We start from the raw sequence: 27,240 nt of genomic DNA on the forward strand, positions 1-27,240 counted from the left end.
AAACAGTAGATGAGACAGTTCACACCTTTGCTTCTTTCAATCTGTAAACATGGTGTAACTTGCAATTATTTAGGACTTCTTTAATTTCTGTCAAATATACTTTTCTCTAAAAAGATTTTGTGCAATTTTAATTAGACTTGTTATATAGATATTGATATGTTGCATGCCACTGTATATAGTATCATAAAAATTCCTTTTTACTATTCTATTGCTGGTATGTAAAACACAATTTTTAAAAATACTGAGTTCAAATGAAGCAACCTTGCTAAATGAGGTATTCATTCTAATGATATACCTGTATATTCTTTTGACTTTCCTAATTATCTGGTTATTACTAAATATGAAATGTCCAATTTCCTTAAGTACTGAGCTTCATAGTTGATATCTTTGACATTTCACTTTGACACCTCTTGTTTTATTTTTATTGTGCAGGTACAGCCTCAGTCTTTCAAATGCACATTTTGGCTTGTGATTATCTTTCAAATTTTTTTATTAGAGCAATTTTTTGTGAAACCATGGACAAGTCAAAAATTAGTGTTATTTTCTAATATGAGTTCCCTCGTGGAACCAATGCAGCACAGACAGCTTGAAATATCAAGGAAGTGTTTGGGAAGGATGTGGCCAATAAATGCACAGTATGTCAATGGTTTAAGAAGTTCCAATCTGGTGGTTTTAATCTTGAAAATGAGTTACATGGGTGACCTGAGACCAAGGTGGATAATGATGAGCTGAAAGTTGTAGTGCAAGCGAATCCATTTCTACCTATGTATGGATTAGCAGCAGGGTTTGATGTTACTATTCCACAATATTGGACAATTTGAAATAAATGGGCAAGGTAAAGAAGCTGGATAGATGGGTTCTGCATGAATTTAAGTGAGTGTCAGCAGAAAAATCATCTAGAAGCTTGCCTATCTTCGCTGTCACAACATAAAGTTGAACTATTTCTACAACGTATTATTATGTGTGATGAAAAATGGATTATTTTTGACCATAGCACCCATTCAGCACAATGATTGGATAAAAATGAAGTGCCAAAACACAGTCCAAGACCAAAAATGCTAATGGTGTGTGTCTGGTGGTCCATTGCTGGTATTATTCATTACAACTTCATGAAACCTGCTCAATCGATTACAAAGGATGTCTACTGCAACCAAATGGATGAAATGATAAGGATGTTTGTGATTAAGCAGCTGAGATTGGTCAATAGAGACAGGTCATTCCTCTTGCAAGACAACACTTGACCACATGTAACACAAACAATGCTGCTCAAACTAGAGGCTGGACTTGGAAACTCTTTGTCATCCACCATATTCACCAGACCTTGCACCAACTGACTTCCACTTCTTCCGGGCTTTGGACCACTTCTTGCAAGGAAAAATATTTAATTCTCAACAAACTTTGGAAAATGCCTTTTGCAATTTCATTGCCACTGGCTCTCCAGGTTTCTTTGCTGCTGGCATAAACAAGCTACAGTTAAGATGTCAGCACTGTGTTGATAGTTTAGGCTCATACTTTGATTAACTGTACTGCCTCTTGTTTGAGATATAATAAACTACACTTTTGATTGGAAATTAGAAATTTCATATTTAATGACGTAAGGATATATTCTATTAGATAATGAGACATGATTTTTACTTAATTCCCAGTCTTAATATCTTCTATTTCTTTTTTCTGTTTTATTATATTTGCACAATGTTAATGCAAGTAGTAACAGTAGTCATTGTCTTTTTCCTGATTTCAGAGGGAATGATTTCAACATTTTACCATTTAGAGTGATATTCTGTAGAAATTTTACTTGATAACCTTTATCAGAATAATGATGATACCTTCCTTACCTAACTTGTTAAGAAATTTTCTTAATGGATTTTGAACTCCATAGATGATTTCTTTGCCACTGAGGAGGTTTCTTTCTTTCTTTTTTTTTTTTATTATGTTAGTGTGACCAATCATATTTTTTAAAAATATTAAATAAACATTGCATTCTCAGAATAAACCCAACTTTAAATATTCATTTTTAAATAAATTATGTATACTGTTGTAACAAATTTGGATTACAATCTCTTTAGAGTATGATATTATTCCAATAAGTGAGATTGGCCTATACTTTTCCTTTCCTTTCTGATTAGCTTTCAGTCTCAGGATTATTATGGCCTTTTAAAATGAGTTGTTCCATGTTTCCTCTTTTTCTATTCTGTGGGAGAGTTTGTGTAAGACTGGTATTGTTTAATACATTTTGGTAGAAACTAATGATAAATTTTTGAGTTAAAGATTTATTTTTAAGAATAAGCTTTCAATTATAAATTTATTTCAAATTAAATTTTGTTGTGGGAAGAACACTTAACAAGAGATCTATCCTTTAAAAAATTTTAAGCGTACAATACATTAAGATTGACTATAGTCTTTGATTTTAATTTTTTTATGTTTCTTACATTATTTATTGAGATGGATATTTACCTCATTTTCAATTTTCTTTATTATGATATATTTAAAAACTATAGTTTCTTTCTAGCCACAGTTAGAGAGTTATAAATTTAGAATCATATCTAAATGATAAACTCAAAGTTTTTAAATTACGAAATATCTCTCTATATCTCTACTTGACAATATCACATCTGGTGTTAACAGAGGTAAAAGAATTGGCTTTGGTTAGTATTTTTATGCTATTTATATTTATATCTTTTCATTTTAGTCTTACTGTGTCTTCAAGTTGTTTTCTCTTGTCTATACAGTATATTGGACACTGTTTTTTCTGGTAATAGTGTTGGTTGGATGGCACTACTTATCTTCCCATTTTTAGAATCTCCCTAGGTTAAGAAGATGACACCATTCACTATGATTTCTCAAATTCCAGGTGACACATGTTAAACCATCTGAAGAGATCTCCTACCACACTCTGCTTAACTGTACCAGGTGAATGTTTGTGATTCTACAGTTCACTAAGCGGACATCTGGAGAGTGAAATGCTGGTTTACCATTTGTCCGCACAGCATCATGCTCCACAGATGAAGCTTATTTAGTGCCCTCTTTCTCTTAACTGGTGGGCTAGTATTCATGGAAAAGAGATATCGCAATTAAAAATTTATGGTATAAATTAGTCATATCTTGCAACTAATGCTTATTCTGATGAAGTGAGGGGGTGAGTCGAAAGCCTCTCAGGGTCACCCATTGCTAAGCTCTGGTCAGAGTGTCCAGCAACACTTTTGTGCTGCCATTAGAATGTTAGGGTCTCAGCATTATCTTCAGTTTTAGAACTTCAGTAAAATTCTCCACACAGTATAAATGACCTATATGTAATCGTGCTATGTAAATAATATTTTATGAGTCAGTAATTTACTGATTTGCTAAAGAAACTCTCAAACTCTTTCTGTGTTCCTATGGAATGCAAGGGCAATTTCTAGACTTGGGAGAGTTTATTGGCTTTTCTTGCATTTCTCACTCTCCTACTTAATATTTCTTCAGTCATTCTTATATTGATATATAACACCAATATTCAACCAGTTAGCTATTTTTCTTCAGTTAAGCATCTTTTTCCTCATATCTCATATTCAATTAATCAGCAGGTTCTGTTGTCTCAACCTCCACAATGTATTTTCTGCTTCTCTACTTCTTTCCATGTCCTCTTCCACAACCTGTATCCAAGCCTATATTATTTCTGTTCGGGCTTCCTTTAAAGACCCCGTAATTGCTCCACTAAATTTAACCTTTGCAAACTGTCAGTGTATTCCGCACACAAGAGCAGAATGGAAGTTATAAAACACGAATATTATCAATATCTATTTTGCTTAAAATCATTTAATTGCTTCTTCTTTCATTTAGAATAAAACCTAAATGATTGAGCATAGCTTATAAAACCATGAATTGTTTAGCACTCACATAACTTCCTAACCTCATCTCATGCCATTGACCTCTTCACTGTCTCTGCTATAGTTGTGGCAGCCCTCTCTCCATTGGTAGATGCCCGTCTTACTTCTTTCCTCCCCTGAAGCCTCATCTCTATCCTTCTTCACATACTTGACTCATTCTTACCTCATCAGGCATATATTTAAAAGACTCTTCTTAGAGATCTTTCCCCTATCTATATATAAATACAGTGCGATGGAATCACTTGAAGATACTGTCCTATATATATATATATATATATATATATATATATATATATATATATATATATATATATATATATTTAGTAGTAGTAGTTAGGGAAACTTCTACCACTGGGCCAAGGACAACCCACCATTGTCTGGAATTATAATTCCTTCTTTATTTTTATATTTGCCACCAATTTATATAACATACTTTTAATTTAACACAAAGCTACTGCTATGATTTGAATGTCCCCCAAAACTCATGCTAAAATTTAGTGCTCAGTGTGGCAGTATTGAGAGGTCTTTAAGAGGTGACTGGGTCATCAGGGCTTGCCCTCATGAATGAAATGAATGGATTAAATCATTTATTGATGAATCAATTAATGAGTTAATGGATTAATGGGTTATCATAGGAGTGGGACTGGTGGCTTTTTAAGAAGAGGAATGGAGACCTGAGCTATCATGTTAGCATGCTTAATTGCCTCTCCAAGTGATACACTGTGCCACCTCAGAACTCTACACCAGCAAGAAGGTTCTCACCAGATGTGGCCTCTCAACCTTGGACTTCTCAGCCTCCATAATTGTAAGAAATAATTTCCTTTTCTTTATGAATTACCCAGATCCAGGTATCTGTTGTAAGCAACAGAAAGTGGACTAATACAGCCACACAAGTTTAATTTTATGCATTTGTATAACTATTTCAATTACCAGTTTCCTGATTTACAAATTGAGGCATTAAGACCTACCTCTCATTTACACTGTAATGACAAATTGGGAGGGGAGGAATGGAGATTTAAACTCACCTTGGCTAGAAGTCTGGCTTGATCCAGCCAGTGCACACATTTTACTTGAGCAAATCACATGGAAGTAGTTGTTAAAGCTGCCGAGATGCTCCAAAGAGAAACACTGGCACAATTCTGTGGCACAGCGAAAGCCTTAAACATAGTCCTCCAAGATTCCCCCTGACCCCACCCCATCCAGTCCCACTCCCACAGATTTGCCAAGCATTGTTCTAAAAATTGTATTATATTTAACACTAATATAAACCTGTTGAAGTAAAAATTATTGTGGTCCAATTTTACAGGTGAAAAAGTGACTGATAAAGTTAGGATTTAATCTAAGGGGGCTTGACTTTAGATTTCAACTTTTTAGTAACTGCCATTACTCAATATATATGTATTTCTATATGTACATAATTATATATGTGTGCATTTATGCACGTATGTATGTGTATGCATATGGTTCTTGGTATACATATATATAATGGTATTATGTGTATATGTGTGTGCATGTGTTCATTTTATTTCAAGTGATATCTTTTGTGTATTATACATCTTAAATGACTGTCTGGCTTGTAATAAAATATAAATTGATGTATATTTATATAATTTGAATAAACTAGAATCAATTGACTATACATTTATTCCTTATGGTCTTAAAAATGTCCAAATAATTCATTCTTAACTATACTTGGAAGATTTCTCTATGTTCTGAGGTTTGCTCTGAGACTAAAACTAAAGAAATATTTAATAAAAGTATCATTTTTATAATAAATTTCTTATCTGGGAAAAGGAAAAGGGTATTTCAATAACAGATTTATCATTTCTATACTTAAATATCAAGATTATTTTTCTCATTTAAAACTATGCTTTTCTGGATGCATAATTATACAGTTGGCCCTCCATATCTGCAGATTCCATATCCATGGATTCAACCAACTGGGGATTGAAAATATTTGGAAAAAACACAATAAAAATACACAAATAAAATGTAAATGCTATATGAGCAGTATAACAACTGCTCATATACATTGTATTTACATTGTATTAGGTGTTATAAGTAATTTAGAGATGATTTAAGGTATATAGGAGATGTGCATAGATTATGTGTAAATACTATGACATTTTACATAAGGGACTTGAGTGTCTGTTGATTTTTGTATCCATGGGAGGGTCCTGGAACCAATCTTCCATGGATAGTGAGGGATGACTGTATTCTGAAATTCTTGAAGAATCTATATAATAAATAGTAAAAGTTGTATTATATGTATTCTTTTCACAGAATAAGTAACATGTTATATAAATATTAATCAATGTTTTTAATTCAATAATAAAACCTAAATTTAAATTTCATTTAAAAAAATGAACAAATGATAAACCCCAAATTATACAGCAAGAACAGGTCATTAAATTTTTAACCATGGATTTTAAGAGTTCAGCAAAGGAAGAGGTAGAGAGTAAATGATAACTGTAAATACCAACACCAGGACAGAGAAGGGGGTGACAAATGCAAAAAACAAAACAAAATGAAACACCACCATATTATTTGTAACAAGGCAAACTTCACCATTTATAGTTATTATCCATTGTTAAATGATGAATTACATAATAGAAAACACACCTATTTTTCTTTTCTTCCATTCCCTTTCCTTTTTCATCTTTAAAATGGGTATACTGGCATTTATCTTACAGAATTAATGTGACATTGAGTTAAATAATATGTTAAGAAATCATAAGTCCTGGAGTATGATGAAAATAAAATAAATGTTAGTTTTGTTTACCTGTTTTTTTTTTTTTTACTCTTTTATATAGATGAAGAGTTTGAGGGTCAGAACAGCATTTTTGTGAGATCGGGGACTTACAAAATACATTGCTTTAGACCTATGGTTCAGACTTCTTTGCTTTAGCACAAATAACAGGTTTCTATAGCTTAACGCAGAGGTAGAAAAATAACCAAATTTATACATAAAAAAGAAAAAAGGAGTTGTGATTAATGTGTTTAGTGAACTCTTTTGAGTGCCAATATTGCTATATGTTTTCATTCAATCAGAAAGAAGAGTAAGAAGTGAAAATGAGAGAACCATAATAGCCAAGGAGCAAGATTTGGAATGAGGTACAGAATATCAGAATGACTTCTTAACTCTTAGTAACACAAAGAAATAAGGTACACAAAGCAAAATAGATCCTGGGAATCATTTCCATGCTTAGATTTTTAAATGTTTCCATGTATACATTTTACATAATATCTTCAAAAAGCATTAAGTAGACTATATTTACTAGAAAAATCAAAGAACAACTATCAGAAATAATAAGAAGAGCTTAAAATTTCCTTCAACTTGTCATCTCAAAAAAGGGACAGGAATCAATAATTTTCCACAAAAGCTATTATTGACATTAATACACCAAACATACATAAACATGGGAAATATTTAATTATTTTTCCATTGTGAAAAATAATTGAACAATAATTTCTTATGTGTGGTAAGAGTTTAGAACATTCCTATTGTTAAATTTAATCTTAATAATATGAGCTTATCATTTCCATAATATAAGAGAAAAATATTTCTTTAGCCTAAAGTAATAATAAAGCTTCAAAATTAGAGTTATTACACATCTGTATCACAGAAGCTGAATTTATTTAACAGTATTTAATGACTAATTACTACAATTAAACTCTAAATTTTAAAAGAAACTCTGAGGGAACTAGCAAAAAAATAAACACGAAAGCATTCATCGTGCATCTCAAATGGTTTAATGCAATTTATAGAACCTTTTATCAAATTATATAGAAATGAACATACAGGAAGAAAAAATATGAGATATAAGCAATAAACTAAAGGGTCTAATTGAGGTTTAAATGAAGTTCTGAAGAAGAGAAGAAATAGAATGGGGCCTAAGCAATATTTGAAAAGATAATGAATGGGATTTCTTTTTCAAAAATGATAAAAGAAATCGAACCACAGATTTAAGCTCTACAAATTTCAAACAGGATAAATGACTACAAGCCTTATCTACCCTTATCATAATGATACTGCTAAAAATGAAAGACAATCAAATTCCTAAAGACATTCCAGTATCCCACCCTGAAAATGACAATTTAACTTCAAGGAAAATAACAATTAGAGTTTCAGATGACTTCTCAAAAGAAACAATAAAGGCCAGAAGAAAAATGTCATAGTACTGACAAAAAATAACTGCCAATTTATAATTACATATATAGTAAAGATACATTTCAAAATATAAGTGAAATAAAAAATTTTTAGACAAAACTATAGATAATTTATCACTGAAAGACTTGTATTAAAAAAAATATTAAAGACTATTTTATGGGCAGAAGGGTAATAGTCTAAGGTGGAAATTCTGAGATGCAGCAAAGAAATGAAGAAAAATGGAAAGAATAAATATGAGAGATCTCCATAAAGTAATACCTATAATATTTTAATGGGTTCTAAGTGAATAATTAAAATGTATGACAAAATTATATGTAAATTGGAGTGATATCAATGGGAGTAAAATGTTCTAAGCTCCTGGGTTATCCATGGAGCAGAAGTAGTAATTAACATTAGATTTTTAACACGCCAAATTAATTTAAAGTTGATAATTCAAAAAAGATGTGTAAAGCTATTTTCTAGCATATTATGGTAATTTGTGTAGCAAATACAAAGAGAAGAATTAATGTATTTGTACCTGTAAGATGTAAGACTGAACTGGTTAGATATTCTCTACTGCTATGATTTTTATCTCTGTGTACATGCATTGCTTCTTTCAAAATATATAGAGATTTTCTATTTTTAAATACATTAAAAAGGAATAGCCAATGTTGATGTGAACTGTAGAATTGTAAACAATTATTATCCAGATGGTAAAGGCTCAATAGATAATAAAGTATAGCTGGAAATGTAATATTTAGCAATAATGAAGTAGGCTAGATACCATATTCAATTGACATAAGCTAAAGAAAAAGAAATGTTTTAAAATGATCAAAATTGAATTATATAAATTTCACAATGCAGATCTAGGAAAATACCACCACTGTGAATAGTGATGAGCAAAAACAGTGGTGTTGGGGGAAAGATAGGGCAGGTTCAACTTAAGGCAAGACTGAAAAGACAGTATTTTATGAATATATTGAAGATATAGGATAATGTATTTGTATCAGTTTGAGGACTCCACAAGGTACAGTGGGAGAAGTTGGGAGTGGGGGAAGTGCATCATTCTTGGCAGAGTAAGAAAGTACTGTGACACCACTAAGTATGTTAGAATACATATGCCAGTGGGGCTTTGATTTTTGGAATATTAGAGATAAATGCCTGTATCCTCTAGATCCTGGTGAATGGAGATTAGATCCTCTGGGTTATCTAAGTCCCCATGAGGCTGGCAGAGCTACAAAAAAAAATTGTTGAATGATTGATCTCTTTGTACAGGGACTCCTGCCCTCTTAGCTGGAGATGGAATTTGCTACTTCAGAGGAAGCTCGTCAATTTACAGAATTAATGATGGACCACAGTAGACTGAAAACATATGGAATGGTTAAAATAGAAAACTGTATTAATACAGCTTGTAGACATTGTTGTTTAATTATACCAAATGCTATCTTTCACCCTTTCCTAATCCTCTCAAATTTTTTCATCTAGTTAAAGAAATTTCTCTCTATTCATCAGAAACATCTTAATTTCTGGGGAAATAATTCCAGCACCTGGACTAGGGCATTCTAGTTCTGGCCAGTAAAATGTTAGGAAATGTTTCCTGGATTCTTCAGAACAAGCTTTTTCTCCCTAATAACAATAAAGTGCAGATGGAGAAATTCTCTTTCACACACTGCAATATGTTTCCTGCTGTCGGAATGTAATAATTTGAGTTGCCATAGCCGTCTTTCAGCCACAAGTAGAAGGCCAAAAGGAACACATTGATGTTGCTCATGACATTGCTAATCTGCCAAAAAAAAAAAAAGAATACTGAAAACTGCTTATTAATTCTGCCATTAAACCAAGGTAGGTGGAACTCCTTGTCTGAATCCTGTGTTTTAGGAGCATCTCACTCTGTCCCTTCTCAGGACACCCTGCCTTTAAAAAAAAAAAAAAAAAAAAAAAGAGTTTGTTTGTTTGTGGTGTTTGATTAGAATAGAGTGGTTATTATGTAAAAGTTTGCTGATTTGCTAGGATGCCCCTTTCAATGTTCCTGGGCTATAGAGAGCAGGCTTTTGTTTATTCTGTGCCCACTGATGTTTCTAGGTTGTCTGCTTCTTTAGCTCCAGGTCTAGGATATATGAGCTAGAAAACCCAAAAAGCTCACTACCATGTTGTTCCTTGTGTCCCAATATTCCTATAGGGTTTGCATTCTTTTGGCCATCTTTCAGAATCTTCTAATATTTGTTTTACATATAATGTCCAGGGCTTTAATTTGTATTTAGCACCCACAGGACAGAGAGAAATGCCTTATGATCACTCCTAGGTCAAAGAGTTGTCAAGGGGCATCTGGTTTTGCAGTATGTGGATTGAGCCTTTCATATGGGTTGTGATTCTAAACTGTGTGAAACAGGACACACAGTATGTCCTACAGTCTGAAATGGGAAAAGAAAAGGAACAGGACAGTATCTGGTGGTCACATCTGCACATACTAGTATTATCTGACAGGGAATTCGTGAGAATTCCTATCATGACAGGGAGCATGAGAAACCTAGATGTAAAACTCATCCTTTAGGTCTTTGTGAGAGAGTTTGTTAAAAAATGAATATCAAATATTGTGTTAAATAGCATATTAATTTTATTTATAACTACCAAATACCTACATAATATATAGAGTCATATGGGCATACCTAGAAAATATTGCAGGTTCAGTTTCAGACCACCACAATAAAGTGGCTATTGCAATAAAGCAAGGCACATAAACTTTTTTGTTTCTCAGTGAATATAGAAGTTACATGTACACGATATTGTAGTCTATTAAAGTGTGCAATAGCTTATGTCTAAAAAATAACTGCCCATACCTTAATTAAAAACCCTTTATTGCTAAAAAATGCTAATGATCATTTGAGCCTTCAGTTAGTAATAACCTCTGTGGGGGTGAAGGGTTTTGCCTTGATGTTGATGGCTGCTGATTGATCAGGGTGGTGGTTGCTGAAAGTTGGAGTGGCTGTGGCAATTTCTAAAAATAAGATAATGAAGATGTTGCATCGATTGATTCCTCCTTTCACTAAAGATTTCCTGTAGCATTCAATGCTGTTTGAATAGCATTTTATCCACAATTTGAATTTCTGTCGAAAGTTCAGTCTTCTCAAGGACTCCCCCTGCTTTATGGCCTAAGTTTATGCAATATTCTAAATCATTTGTTGTCATTTCAACCATGTTCACAGCATCTATACCAGAAGTAGATTCCATCTCAAGAAACCACTTTCTTTGCTCATCTATAGGAAGCAGCACTTTATTCATGACTTCAACACATATTTCTACATTTAAGCTTTGGACTGTCCCAGAAAATAATATTTAAAATATTTAAAATATTTAAAATATTATCATGTTTATTTGTTACATTAGCACATCCATAATTTTATATTATTCTTGTGGAAATATTGTTTCTCTCACAAATATTCTTAACGTAAGACAGATCATAATGCAATTTACCATGTAAATGTAGCTTAATAAGGAAGAGTTCAGCCTAATTGCTTTCTAAGCCAATCAAGAAATTTAAGTTAGTTGAGAGCTGACAGTTTTGGAATGCAAAAGATTTGTCTTTACATATTTTAACTAATTAAACTTGTAATTATTCAGTACTTTCCTTCTTTAAGCATTTAAAAAACACTTTTCAAGTAAATTTCCTGTGGTGTAGAGCAGTAAGTGATCATCAGCTACATTCCTCAAATAGAAAACGTGAGGTAATAGCATTTATCTACGGTTTCCTTTCTGCATTATGTTTATATTAACATAGCTGAAAATTTTCCAACACACATTGTAAATGCTCCAAGAAGTATGCATTCAATTATCTGCCTTATACTTACAAACTATTTCAAAATGGGTGTCATATTTCTTTGAATGAAATTATTAGAGAACTATAAATTGTTAATAAATATAGGTGGGGATTCTTGTCAACATTTTTTCAGCAAGGTGTTTAGGGCAGCTGCCATTGGTCAGGGCTAATCATGTATCTGGCCCAGGCATAAGGCTGTGTTTCTTTGATTGGAAAAGTTGGGTGGAAATTTGCTAAGGAGATTACGTACATATTGAGCAACATTAATCTATATGACTCAGATTGCACAGATCACAAATTTGAAAACAATTCACAAATTTAGAATGAGAATGGAGGCTTCTCAAATATCCATTAACATAAATTATAATTTTATTATAACTTTTATTTTGTAGCTATAATTTTATTTAGGGAAATGCTTATGTGATTCTAATTTATTAACTGTAGACTTTTGTTCTAATTCAGTGTGACTCATTTACTAGTCTAGCCATCAAGTTGATGAGTAAAATATTTCTATATACCTGAAATATTACCTTTTTAAAATTTGCTGAATAAAAACAATTACTACAATAACCATAGTGGCCTATATTTCAGTAGCAAAATGACTGTCTCAAGCAAAGGAAGCCTTTATAATTGGCATTAATTAGTCCTATTTTGACAGAGGCCACAGAAGACAAGAATATTTTTTCACCTACACAGGAGGTTTCAAAGAGTCAGGCACATCAGTGCAGCGGTTGTAAATAAATTTTGAATGGTTCTTTTGAGCTAACATGATCGACTTCCTGTTCCTACTCCATTACGGTTGTTCAGTACCTGATCTGCTAGATGAGCTTCAGAAGAAACAGAATAAAGGCAATAAGGTACAAAAGGGTAAAGGGGCCATCGTGGTTAGATTATATAGAGATGCAATTTACCTAACTAATTTTCTATAGTTAGGGAATGTTTAGTTTTAATAATATTGATTACAAAATTAGAAAAATCTTTATCCTATCACAAATCTACATATATTTTATTTTAAGGAAGGTCATATAAAAATTTTTCTGGGTTTTTATTTAGGTAATTATGAATTATATTTTCATCCTCACATTTTTAAAGCAGTAGTTCTATTTAAATCATTGTAATTGAAGAAGAAATTGTTTCCTTACTAAAGAGTACATTTATAGTGCTTAGGATATTGTGTTGTTTACGTTTATTGGAGATGGTGAAAAGAAATCCATCTTATTGAAAAGTAAATACAGATACATGTATCAATGGTTATCTTTTCCTAAGAAGAATAATCATACCATATAATATTCTTTGGAATATTATAAAACTGTTATTAATTTTTTAATTAGTGAGGTCAAATCTTTATCCTATAATTATGAAGTAAAAATATTCTCAGATTAATTAAAATAAGTCATGACATTAATTTCTTCTAGTTGGGTTAAACTTTACATCCTCATTTAGCACAGTCTTTGAACATCTCCAAACACTAATTTTATATGGTATTCATATACAATTAATGCATTTTAACTCAGATGGTTCTGCAAAATATTAAATATAATTTATTTATGGCATTAAGAACATTTCTATAAGAAAAAAAGTTTGTCTTATCATAGATAGTCCGTGTTTTATTTAGCTCTTTTTCTATTACTCTACTGAGGTTGTCTTCTGTTTGTTTCCCTGATTCTACTTTTTTCCTCCTCCTCTTCCCTCTCATCTCCATCCTCCCTCTCTTCTCCTTCTCCTTCTTGTACTTCTTTTCTTGCTCTTCCTCCTATTCTCTTTTCTGTCTTACCCAGTTACCAGCATAAACAAAGAATATCTCACTGTATTTTCCTTCATTAATGTGTGTGTGTGTATATAAACTGTCAGATATGAGTTAATAAAATGAAAATCAATCCAATGAAGTACATACTTTTCTTAAATTAAAATATTCTGCATATTTAAAGTATTATTAAACAGGGAATTTGACCAATAATGCAGAAGGAAATAAGGAAGAAAGAAAAGAAAGAAGGGATTAAGAAAGTGATAAACTTGGTTCAAATTAATGTTTTAGTCTATAAATATTTCAATCACCAACAGTGAGAAAGATACCATATTAGGTTTAGGAGGAAATTAAGAAAGATAGCCCTTAATCCCAAGAAAAGTGTGCCTTATTAGAATGAAAAACAGCAGAAAATGAAGACATTTAAAATTATAAATCACTGGTGACAAACTTATAGATAATTGTAATAAACTATAAAAGAGAATTAAAATCTGGAAATTAAGAATATGAAAGTATTATTTTCAAATCATGAATCCAATGGTGTCATGTTTTGGGGGAGTAATTTACACTGAGTTCTCAAGCATCTATTCTATGTCAAGGATTGTGATAAACACATCATAGCAAATAATCAACAGAACAGTCATGTAGTACCTACAGTTTACAATTGAATGAATATAATTTAATAGAGTTGATTTTCTCTGGCTAGTCCAGCTAAGTTGTGCAGATCCTTCAAGTGAACAATTTTCAAAACAAGTCTTTTGTAAATGATGTCTCACACTTTACAGAGGCTTCTCAACTTATGATGGGCTGATGCCCTGACAAATCCATTATAAAGTCAAACTATAATGAGCTGAACCATCCTACGTGGAGACTGACCTTGTAAAGGAAAAAACATTTGTACAGGCAATAGATTTCTTAGGCCAATCTAAGATGACTGCCACGGTGTTTTTTCCCGCCCGGCCACCTGGCTAGCTGGCCTCGCAGGGAGGCATGAGTCAGCACACTTCTGTAACTAAGATGTTATCTCCTATGTGAACCCATGTGACACGCTTTCCCATGGCATGTTGTCACTATTGTTCAGAGCCATATATAAGCTCTTGCCATGTTCTCGGCCCTGCTTTTTCGCTGCTGCTGTATCTTCCGGATGATAAAGAGCATGTCTCACCTACCTGCTGCCATTTGCCTTTTCTTCCCATTTCCGAAGCCTGCACTGGAGCACACGCTAGCCACAGAGCTTCCTCCTCACAGACCTGGATTCTGTGAACATATGAAAAGTGAACATAGAAGTTGAAAATGATATTTTAAGTGAGGAAAAAATAGGATAAGAAACAAATGCAGACAATTGAAATAGAGTTTATAGTACAGCTCAGCAAGAATATGTTGGCTGAACTGTGTCAAAGTAGCAAGCACTGACAGCTGGCATCAGAAAATTACCCTTCATTCATCAAGTCACGGAAATCCTTGCTTATAGTTTCACTTCAGATATTTAAATTTGTAATAATAAACATCTGAGTAAAATGATAGTAGGTAAACCTGCCTAATATGAATTCTTCTAAGTTGTTTTTAAAATACTGATTCACAAATGGGATAGAGACAAGATGGTGGACGAGAGACACCTCCAGTCAGAGTGTCTCAGCAAGAAGGAAAGATTTCAGATGAAAGTGAAAAAAATAAACAGGCTGACAAACTTGGATCAGATAAGAGTCAGAAGGAAGGGTGCCTGAACCTGCAGGAGTCTCCACAGGAAGACGGTGCGGAGCAGAACTGGGCTGGAGAGACCTGCCGGCACCAGCCCAGAGACGCCGCGCCAGTGAGCCGCGAGCCTCCCGCTGACAGGGCTCCGGCCGCCCAGCTCCCTCGGGGCACGTGCGGCCTCTCAGGCCCCGGCCAATGCGCAGGCGCCACATGACGTCATTCTCCCCTTCTGGGAGGAGGGAGCTCTATGGCCGGCGCACGCTCCCGCGCAGGCTTCGGAAATGAGAAGAGAAGACGAGTGGCAGCTAGCGTGTGAGACATGCCGTTTATTATGGGGGGGGGATACAGCAGAGGCGAAAAAGCATGGCCAAATATGCGGCAAGCGCTTATATATGGTTCTGAACAACAGTGGCATCATACCATGGGAAAGCGGGATCACATGGGTTCACAGAGGAGATAACACCTTGGTTAGGTGAGTGTGCTGGCTCATGCCTCCCCAGAAGGCTGGCTAGCTGAGGCGCATGCCCGGGGGGAAACACTGTGGCAGTCATCTTAGTTTGGCCTAAGAATCCTATTGCCCATACAAATGCGTTTTCCCTTACACTTTCCCCTCCACTACCCGAGGCTGCGTAGAGAGACAGTTTAGCCATCCCCTGGAGGCATCCCCAGGGAATGGGACCCTTCCTTTGGGGGCCCTGCAGCAGACTGAGGGGTACTGGGACTATGGGCTCCCTACCTGCCGGTCCTTCTTGGTGACTGTAGCAGAGCCGGGCAACCCCGAGACAGAGAGACACTGATCCAGGTTGGGCACCCCTTGGGTGACTTGAGACCAGCATTTTTCTCCCTGGCAGGGTCAGGTATTAATCTCTGTGGCCCAACGGATAGGCCTGCAGGCCAGATTCGAAATACCATTTACAGAAGTAATAAATATTAAGGTAAAACAAACTAATAGAAAATTACTGGTAAGGAAGAATATTAATTTGAATTTTGCTTTTTTACTATATAATGCAATGGCTGAAGCAGAAGCAGCTTTTCTCATAACTTAGTATACACCTACATTAAATAATTAAAATTTAGGCACTTCAAATTAAACAAAGAATCATAGATATCAACCTTAACTTCCAATTTATATAAGTGCAGATGGATATGGGGAACCAAACAGGAAAATAAGAAAGAAAAACAATCACCTACCATACATGTAGAAAGGATAATACTGACCTCTTCATGGTAGTAGTTCAAGGATAAGTGAAATGTAAGGAAGGGAAAGGGAATACTGGCCAAGAATATAGATATAAGAAACAGATGAAATTTTAGGAAACAACTGCCTGATTCATTCAAAAAGACTCAAGAGCATATGGCAACTGAAAAGAAACACATGCATAGGACAACAGAAAGGAAGAAAAAATATAAAAAAAGAAAGTGACTGAAATAAATAAAGATATGGCACTCAAAAAAATTATGGATATAGAAAAACTACTAAAATGTATACTTCTGTCAAAAAATGATTTAAAATCAAGATATTGAATATAATATACTAAAAATAATTTTTCTCATCCTTTTTTGACAAAGGTAACAAATTATACAAAGAGGTATATATCCTGAATAAATTACTGTCTTATCCATAGATCATCTCAAAAAGTATGGAAGATTTATTGTATCAAAGTGTTTAAAAAAAACTTTTGACCAGTCATCGGCTTATCACTAATTTATACTGACCCAAGGACAACACTTGGAAGCCAAACTTAAACATAAAAACAAGAAACAAGAAAATTAACCGACACATCAGTGGTGACTCACTGTGGTGAAGACAGACTCCACAAAATTAATTCTAACATAATATAAAATAAGCAAAAAAACAACAATACCTAAGTAGGACAGTGGACAAAATCCAGAATTACCAGTGTGTGTGTGTATGTGTGTGTGTGTGTGTATGTATGTGTATATATATATATGTGAATATATAATCTAAAACACTGAGATCCTAGGCAAAAATTATGAGACATGTCAAAAACGAGTAAAGTACAACCACATACCTGAATAAATAAAAATTAATAGAGCCACTGAGACCTAGTGAACGTGACTGAGAGTATCACTATAGGTATAGTGAGAGTTCCAGGAGAGAAAAGAGAAGAAAAAAAGGCCAAAAAAAGAAAAAAATTGAAGAAATATTGGGCAAAAATTTCACAAATTTGATGAAAGTATTAAATACCTGAGAAGATCAGTAACTATAATTTGGATAAATACAAACATATACACACTTGGACACATCATAGTGAAACTGTTGAAAGCCCAAGACAATGAGAAAAATTTTGAAAGTAGCAAGAGGGAAACCACTTATTGTATAAAAGGAAATCTCAGAAAGATTAAATGTTACCTTCTCCTCAGAAACAGTGGAGAGAGACTAGATGGCAGTGGGATGAAATATTTTTAGTAAAAAAATAAATCAGTAAAGAATTTCATATCCAGCAAAAAAGTATTTTTCAAAAATGAAAAAAAAAATCAAGGCAAAATAAAGACATATTCAGGTAAAGGAAGACTGGGAGAAGTGATGTTTCTCAAGTGTTCTCACAAAACTGCTAAGTGAGGAAATTCAAGCTGAAAGGAAGTGACACTGATGATAACTTGAATCTAAACAGAGAAGTAGCACTCATAGGGGTAATCATATCATAGAAAATAAAAGACAATATATGTATTTTTTTCCTCTTTCTTCTCTACCTGATAGAAAATGACAGTTTATCAATAATAATAAAAAGGCATTTTATATTTAAAATATATAAAGATGTAATGTATATAAATAGAATAGTAAAGAAATAGAGTATATTGAAGCAAACTTTCTATATTTTACTAGAATGAAGTTACTATTATTCTAAAGTAAAATTTTGTAGGTTAAGATGTATACACTGAAAAATTATTTAATGGTCAGCAAAGATTTAAAATGGTACACTAGAAAAATGTCCATTTAATCAAAAGATAGCAATAAAGCAATAATGTAAGAACAGAAGGGGGGAAAAGTTCTGATACACACAGAAAACAAACAGCAAAACAGAGGCATTAAACAAACCATATCAATTATTATATTAGAGATATAATGAATTAAACACTGCATCAAAAGACAGAAATTATTAGACTTTATAGAATAAAAAGGTCCACATATACACTAACTATAAGACACACTATAAGTTCATAGATTAAAATAGATTGAAAATAAGAGGATAGAAAATATATATTGTAAAAAGAGTAAATAATAAAAGAGCTGGAGTTTCTATATCAAATATGCTTTAAGACAAACAATGATACTAGATAAGAAGAGGGGTATGTTATAATGATATATAAGGTCAACTTATGAGGAATATGTACCAATTTTAAACATGTACACAAACAATGGAGCCCCATGACGTATGTCACAAACTAACAAAATTTGAGGAGGTAACAGACAATTTAACAATAATGGTGATTTCAATGCACATCCCTGAATAAAAGATATAATTACTAGACCTAAAACAAGCATGTAGATAGTAGGTGGACACTATCAATCAACCTGACCGAAGTTTCATCTGTAGTACGTTCTACCCACAACATTCGAAAACGTGTTTTTCAAGTGAACTTAGAACTTTTCCAGGATAGAGAAAATATGCAAAGCTATCATACATGACAACATATGTAAAAGGATTAAAATCATGCAAAATGTTCTGGAACTACAATACAAATTAAAATTAACATAAAGATATTTGGCAATTTACATATACTTGTAAATTAAACACCAGTTTTCTTAATAATCCATGGTTAAACAAAGAAATTACAAATGAAATTGTAAAATACTTCAAGATGACAAAAAAACAAAGCACAACATATGATAATTCATAGAATATAGCTAAATTTATACCTTTAAATGCCTCTAGTAAAAAAAATGAGAAAAGATCTCAATGACTAGCTTAAGTTTCCACCTCAAGAAACTAGAAAAGAGGAAAAAGAGCAAATTAATACAAAAAAAGCCAGCAAAAGATAGATAATAATAAACATTAGAGCATAAATTCAATAAATACAAAACAACATCAGAAAATAGAGAATTACGAAGTCAGGCATGAAAGAGGGGACAACACTATTGATGTTACACAAATTGAAAGGACTGTAATGAAATACTATGCACAATATTATGCCAACACATTAGGCAACTTAGATTAAAAGGAAAAATTTCTAGAAGACAAATTACCAAAAATGACTGAAGAAGAACTAGGAAACCTAAATAGATGTATGATAAACAATGAAATTTGTGAGTATTTTAAAAATTTCCCTCAAAGAAAATCTTAGGTGCAGATAGCTTTATATCTGATGACTTCTATCAAGTATTTTAAAAAAGAGCAAATCATTCACAATTATATAATGTGTAAGAAATTTTGTATAGTTAGAGCTCCAAACATAAAAATTGTTATTACTATTAAGGTAACTCATTTTGCAAACAGGAGTCACTGATGCCTTTTATTTGTAAAAGGGCAGAAGCTAGACTGCGTGAATTTTAAAACCATGATTCGGTGGAGGAAGAAAGTCCAGATTACCCTAAAACAACATTTCTTTAGAGAGCAGTAGAAAATAGATATAGTCTTTCTCTTATAGTCTTTCTCACTAGAAACCTAGGTTATATAAATGGTCACATTCTGTTAACATCAAATATTTACCTTTTCTTAAAGAGAACTTTGCCAGTCAAACAAAATGATAAATAACCACTTTCTGTGGCCTGACATGGAAACAAAGCATTTTTATAATAACATTATAGATATTATTCAAAGAGTAGAAATTAGGAGTTTTTCTGTGAGCTCCTTGAAAATTCACAACCATTGCACAAGTTCCTCTGATTATTTGTAATTACAAGAGGGACTATCTTGTCATGCAATTCTTGAAGAAATTTATAGGAGTGTTTTATTTTTCCTATTTACCAGTGATTTTCTTCCCCCTGTTTTCCCTACAGATTTATGTAATTATGAAATTCTTTGGTAGCCAAAGAAAAAACTATGAATATCACCATCTTTAATACTTCATATGTAATGTATTTTAATGTTGATTGTACCTTCCAAATAAAGCTGTCATCATTCATCTTTATAACATATACATTCAGTAAGTCATGTCAGGATGGCTGTATTTTTTTAACCAGATGAAAAATAAATCTATATTCCTAGAATAACCAAAAAGAGAAGAAAGACATTTTTGGCATTTGAACAGCTTTTCACTACTCAATAAAATAAAATGTCATTAATACGCTACTATTTAGCTAAACTTCTATACCCTTTCTTGGTAATCATTGATTTTAAAAACATTGTTTTCCTCTGGAAATTGACTTGGCTTACGTATCATTGCTGTGATGATTTTAATATGAAACTTTCTGGATATTGCTTTATGCTAATAAATTCTCAAGAGAAAAGATACCATTTCATCAAATAAATTCTGCAATTTTAGAAACAGCCACATTTTGCCAATCTATTGAGTGTATATATTTGATTACTACTCTGCACCTGTGTGAAATGATCATTAAAGCAATTTGTATTCTGAGTGACTACAGAGTCTGCTGGCCTCATATTGATATTACCTTCTCTTTATTTATGTACTAAGGCTACCTAAAATATCAGACTCATAATGAGTAGCACGAGACACAAAAATCTATTACATCTACTCAGTGGTACATAAGCCAAGTGTTAAGAAGTAGAGTGTGGGTGTTTTATACATCTATGTTAGAAACTTTCTTAATTCTCCATTTAAAAGCTAATACAAATGTCATAACTTTATGATTATGTCATTGATCATCAACTGTGCAACAAAATTTAATACATATTTGTATGAACTTGAAAAAGTCCACAAATAATTTACCAACTCCATAAATATTATTTTTATAAATGTAGCTACCAGTATTATACACTCTGTAAAAATTGCTTGTGTGAGTAAAATTCACTTTACATTGCACTACATTTCCCTGCATTTGGGGAAAATAATATTAAGCTAAATATTTATTATATTAATATTTAATTCAGACTTAGAGTTTAACAAATTATTAGAAATAATATGATTGCATTTTTTCAGAAACTCTTACATTCTCTCTTTTATATTAAAAAATGATAGTGTTTTAACCATCAGAATATGTAGTAGACCTGAAAATACTGATGTGAATTTTCACGGTCCCTATACATTTAAGATGCCAACTGAGTTCACGCTGTCCTTTGATAGTCAAATAAAATTTTATCTGAACCCCCATTCCACATGGATGCATGACTCAGCAACATCCCTCTCAGCATCTCAGGAAATTCTTGAAGAGATTTGTTGGTTCAAGGGACAGAGCATGGAGTATCTCTGGGATCTCGTATTTATTAATTTTGTTTCTGTTTTTTGATTCCTATCATCTAATGTCTTCCTTTCTCATTTTCAAATTGCTCCACATTGGGAGCTTTTTTAAAAAAGCCTGTGTGCCATATTTTAACTTAAGATGTGTATAGTGACATAATTGTGGCAGTGAAGGCAGGTTACGTAATAGCTAAGCTGACGATGCAAAAATGACTATTATATACCCCTATTATTACAAGGCCTTTGGCCACTTTACTGTCAGATGTTCCTTATTAGCCCAATTTTTTAGCAGTTCCCAAAAGCCTGTGGACACTTCCCATTTTGTACACCTTCCATTTTGTACTTTACTCTTTGGACTATTTGCCCCCACTTACACATTCCTATTAATTTGCTACTCATAGCTTTTAGCTCTTAATTTGTGCAATAGTTTCTATTTGATTTATCTTCATCCTTTGTCACTTTGCTTGGATCCTGAGGGTCTGATGTATAGGGACTGCCTGCAAGGGCTCCTTTCTTCTCTGCTATCCAGCTGGCTTTAAGCTATGGGAGATATCAGCAGGAAATCAAAGGGTGGCAGAGAAAAAGATGAGTATATCTATCCCACTGACTCTCACCTTACTGAGTTAACATGTTCTTACTCTGTCCCTCTATATAAGAACACTGCTCAGCCTTGCCTTCTGAGCCCTAACTTCCATACTAAAAAGTCTATCAAGATTTTCTTTCTCAACCAAAAAAATCCTTTCTAGGAAAAAGGTATGGTGCCTGCAATAACTATAATATTTTTCTTACCCTCCTATACACATCTAAAGATGAGTCTTTGGTTTGTTGTGTTATGATGATGATGATTTTGAAATAAGCCACAAAAAAGCAAGTGATGATTATGCAGAGCTTTGTAGATTTTGACTTTCTTATGAACTGACAGAGGGATCAAAAAAATAATGTGTCTAATTATACCAAGAGAGACATAACCCAATATTTGCTAATTACATGAAACTAAAAGCTCTTAGAGAATCAATCTCCAATAGAAAACTTCCCTCAGTGGCACTCTTTTGTCAGGAGAGCACCTGGCACCTGAAAGACAGGAGTTGGAAAAAAATGATAAAAAGAGGAAGCTTGAAATTAAGCCCCCTTTTTTTTTTACTTTAATATAAGGCTTAGGGCTGATTTTAGTGAGTTTATTAGTAAAGAGGCTGTTAGATAGATTATGGAATTTTTATAGTGTATTAGTTTTCTGTTGCTCCTTAACATTACCACAAATTCAACAGTTTAAAACAATAGAAAAATAGTTAGAATTTTGTGACTCTAAGACCTTGGCATTTCATATTTCATTTTGTTCCTTTGATTTGGTTCTATAATATTACATTACATTAGTGTATATGAAGACATTAATCATATGTATTTATTGATATAATTCAAAGTTTTAACTCGTATAATTCTGTGTCCCAAGTTTCAGTTAATTAGAAAAATCATGCTTATGAGCAACAATATACAATGAAGAACAAGATTGAGCTACTTAAAAAATTACAGCTACTTTATTCCTACCATCAGTGTAGGTTTTTATCTGAGCACAGTTAGATGGACTAGGTGCATGTGCGCAAAGAACACTGGAAGAATATATCAAACACTGAATGTTTTATGACATCAATGACAAAGCTATACCAGCATTCATTTTCCTACCTATGGTTTCTCTGTACCTTGTATTTAAATCCATTGGATCTCACCTATAGGCTGAAAATAGCCTTATTTCAGAGTTGATAATCATCATAATGATTCAATGATTAAAAAGTAATGTTTATTAGTTTTTAACTTATGTGGTATGTATAATTATTGTCTTATTTGAGCCTTAAAACAACAATTTAATATATTTATTATCCCCATTTTACTGATGGGATAACAAGGAATAGAGAGGTGACATAATAAACAATTCACTCAGCAAGTGACTTAACCTAGGTTTTGGTGAATTATAAAAGGCCATTTTTGCTGGGTTCTCATGTGATCCTTGGAGAATCTACACTGAAATTTAAGAATTAAAGACACTTGTAAATCAGAAATCCTCCTCTCAGCTTCTCTCCCTTTATAGGCTACACTCTAAGAACTAAATATAGTGTACAGGCCAAGATGATAGGCTTGGAGTCCGTCAGACGGACCACCTTTGAAATCCTAGCTTTGTCATTTTCTGGCTTTGAGATCATGAGCATGTTATTCAGATCCCCTTAGTTTTGAATTGGCTTTCTGTAAAATGAGGACAATTTCTATCTCATGTTTTAAGGCAAAAGTAAATAAGAATTTGTATGTTAGGAAAATAGAATATACCTGTCTGTGGTTCTGACCCAACTTCTTGAATGAATAACCCTAATCCCCTTCTAATATTAAAATGCTTTTTGAACTCCTTGATTTGATCCCTCTACAAATGCAGTTGGTGATCTTATTTCTCAATCTCTTTCCCAGGATAGCGCACAGTAATTTGCCTTGTGATGGAATCTACCAAGAACAAACACATTCCCCAGCAAACATTTGTGTGCCTTGGGATCTTACTCTTAAAAACTCAACTGCCAGCCACATTTCTCAGGAACCTGACAGATAGGCTCTAAAAGTTCTGCTGACACTTACTTGAATTAATATTAAACCAGTGATATCCTCAAAAGGCTCAAGGTTGGATTCTGCACTTTTCTCCCCAACCATGCATTCAGTAATATCATATTATTATATAACTTGAAGTCAGCCATGAGGGAAGTTTATCATTATAAGAATCAGCAAATACTACAAATCAGGTTTTTATTTTGTCTTGTTTGCCTTTGAAAAATATTTTGAATGCCTGCTTTGTTAGCTGACCATTGGTGAAGACTGATATATAGGTTAGTGCTACTCAAATTGTGGTTCATGGACTAATGCTCGTCACTGAACTGTTTGTTACTATTCCACCTTGGAATAAGTACAGTAATTGAGCATGAGCATTTGGGAAAATTTAGAGCATTTTGACACTGCCGTTACATTTATATGCATGTCCACTTTTTGGTAATTAATTTCTCTTCAATTTTACAAACACTTCAGTCCGTAATAGGTTGTGAAAAAATATCCCCGTTAATATACTTCTATAGATACTGTACTAAAGTAGTCCCAGTCCCCATTTCTTGGCATCTCTATAGCCAGATCACTTTCACCTACATTTGCCTTGCCATGGAAACTGGAGCACATCCAATCCCCTTGCTTGCTTCCCCCCTCACTGTTTAAGGACCAAGAATGACTGATGTCTGAGCCAACGCAAATTACTGCAGTGAACTTTAGTAAGCTCATTTATTTCTCTGTCCTAAGAATTCCCTTTTTCTGGGAATTCATTTTTATGAAACAAATAAGAATATCCTCTAATGTAGAAAGCTCTCAAAAATCAAAAGGAGAAGATTGGCATGGATAGAAGGAAGAGAAAGTGGTGTTGGCAAATGTGGCCGAAAGTAATTCTGCAGTGAAAGGCTTTGTGGATTTTTAGGACTTGCTTGGAAGTTCTGGTGCAAAATATCTTTATTTTTATACCCAAGCTCATTTTGAAAGCCATAATTTACTTCAAAAACTTTGGCATTTATTTCCAGTACTTCAAATAACCCATTGAATATTTTATAGTTTGTATTTTCCCTAGTCTAAATTTATACTAAAAATAAAAGCTTCAGTGTTATTTTAAAAGTAAGAAACCAGAGATGGAAAGAAAACCTTAGGCCAACAATTTGTTATACTTATCTCCTGTACATCCCATCTGATTATATTACTGTCAATTTCAACTCCTCACTAAATTAAGTAGAACTATTTATATTCAGTATCTCCTGGCTAAACAGCAGATCCACACCTTGTGCCTCTATTTGTCATCTCCCTACTAACTCCAGACTGCCTCACCCTGGTAAAAGAAAAGGGAATTACGTATACAAGCTCTACTTTGTGCCAACTATTAATAATTTACATTTTGTATTGTGTTTAATATCCACAGTTATAAAATAGGAATATTACTAGCTTTAGTGTATAGTCAACATATATGAAACAGAGAGAGGTCACATGATTAATAAATGAGAAAACTAAGGTTAAATGTAAATCTTTTAGACTCCACGACTCCACAGACAATGTGTATTCACTCCATAACCTTACAATGCTTGCCAAGCATTCAAATCTCCTTAATCAAAAACTTCCAGTTTTCAAAATTTGTCTCATGCCCAGGTTTATGAATCATTTGCTTCTTTCTCTCTGTCTTTTTGGCAGTGTTCACTCCTTTGTAGCTCCCTCACGTAGCTAACCCACCAAGAATTCCATGCTATCTTGGTTCTAATTAGTTTAGTGAAGTATTGAGTTCTCCCAAAGCAAATCCATTGTGCAAGCAGATAAAAGTGTGAACAAAAGTTCACTCTGGAGATTGCAGTGTGACACTTAAATGGTGAAAATAACAGTTAACCAAACATCTAGGTTAAAAAAGAAAAAAAGCACAGAGAAGAACTAATCTTGCATTGACTATCATAGTTATAGCTAGACTTTTGAAATAGTAACATCAGTTTATATCAACTAAAACACTACCTTTAAAAACATAAAAGTGACCTCTGACAGGATCAGGGTGGGTGATGATGATGATGAGAAAAAAAGAAAACCCACTTATTTTAACTGAAAAAATTGTTCAATGTGACTACCTCTATTTTTTACAATAAAGTAATTGAAAGAAAATATAGTCAGAGAGTCTAAACATATTCTGCAGAGAAAAAATAAAAATTGTATAATCTCTAAGCATATTTTTATTGAAGTATACTTTACATTCAATCAAATGTACAAATCTTAATTTACTGTGTATTGTTTTCATGAGCATATACACCTGTATAAATACCATATAAAGCAAGATCTCGAACTTTTCGCTGGCCACAGGAAGTTACCAAGTGCCCCTTCCCTGCCAATTTCGACCATTATCAGGAGAGACTACACTTTTGATATCTACCATCATGAATTAGTTTTGCCTGTTCTTGATCATATAAAGAAAATCAAACTTTGTTGTGCCTACTTTTTTTAATCATAGTATTTTTAAAAACCATTTATATTTAATATCAATGGAAGCATCAAGATGATTTTATACCAAAGAAGTATTACTAATTACCAAAATTTATCCATTCTCATGTTAATGGACATTTTATTTTTTTCTATTTTGGCATGATGGACAAAGAATCTATAAACATTCTTGTACATGTCTTTTTGTAGAAATCTTTTATGTGTCTCTTTGTAGATACCATCTTTTATTTCTTTTAGTTAAATAAGTAGCTATAGAATTTCTAGGTCATATATTAAGTGTATGTGTAATTTTATTTTAAAAACTCCATTTTTCCATAGTCATAAATATTATAGCAATTTGTTTAAAAAAATGCAATTTCCTTGCATTTTTCCCAACACGCTGTCAGTCATTTTAGCTTTGGCCGTTCTGGAAGACGTGAAATGCCTTCTCACTGAAGTTTCCCTGATGATTAATGGTGTTGAGCCCCTTTCCATGTGTTCATTGACCATATAATTATCTTCTTTTGTGAAATGTCTTCATGTCTTTTTTCCCTTTTTTATTGAGTTGTTTTATTTTAATTATTCAGTTCTAGGAAGTGTCCATATATTCTGGGTATACAAGTGCTCTGTCAGATATGTAGATTAT

The sequence above is a fragment of the Lemur catta genome, chromosome 2 (assembly GCF_020740605.2).
Source record: "Lemur catta isolate mLemCat1 chromosome 2, mLemCat1.pri, whole genome shotgun sequence".
Taxonomy (NCBI): Eukaryota; Metazoa; Chordata; class Mammalia; order Primates; family Lemuridae; genus Lemur; species Lemur catta.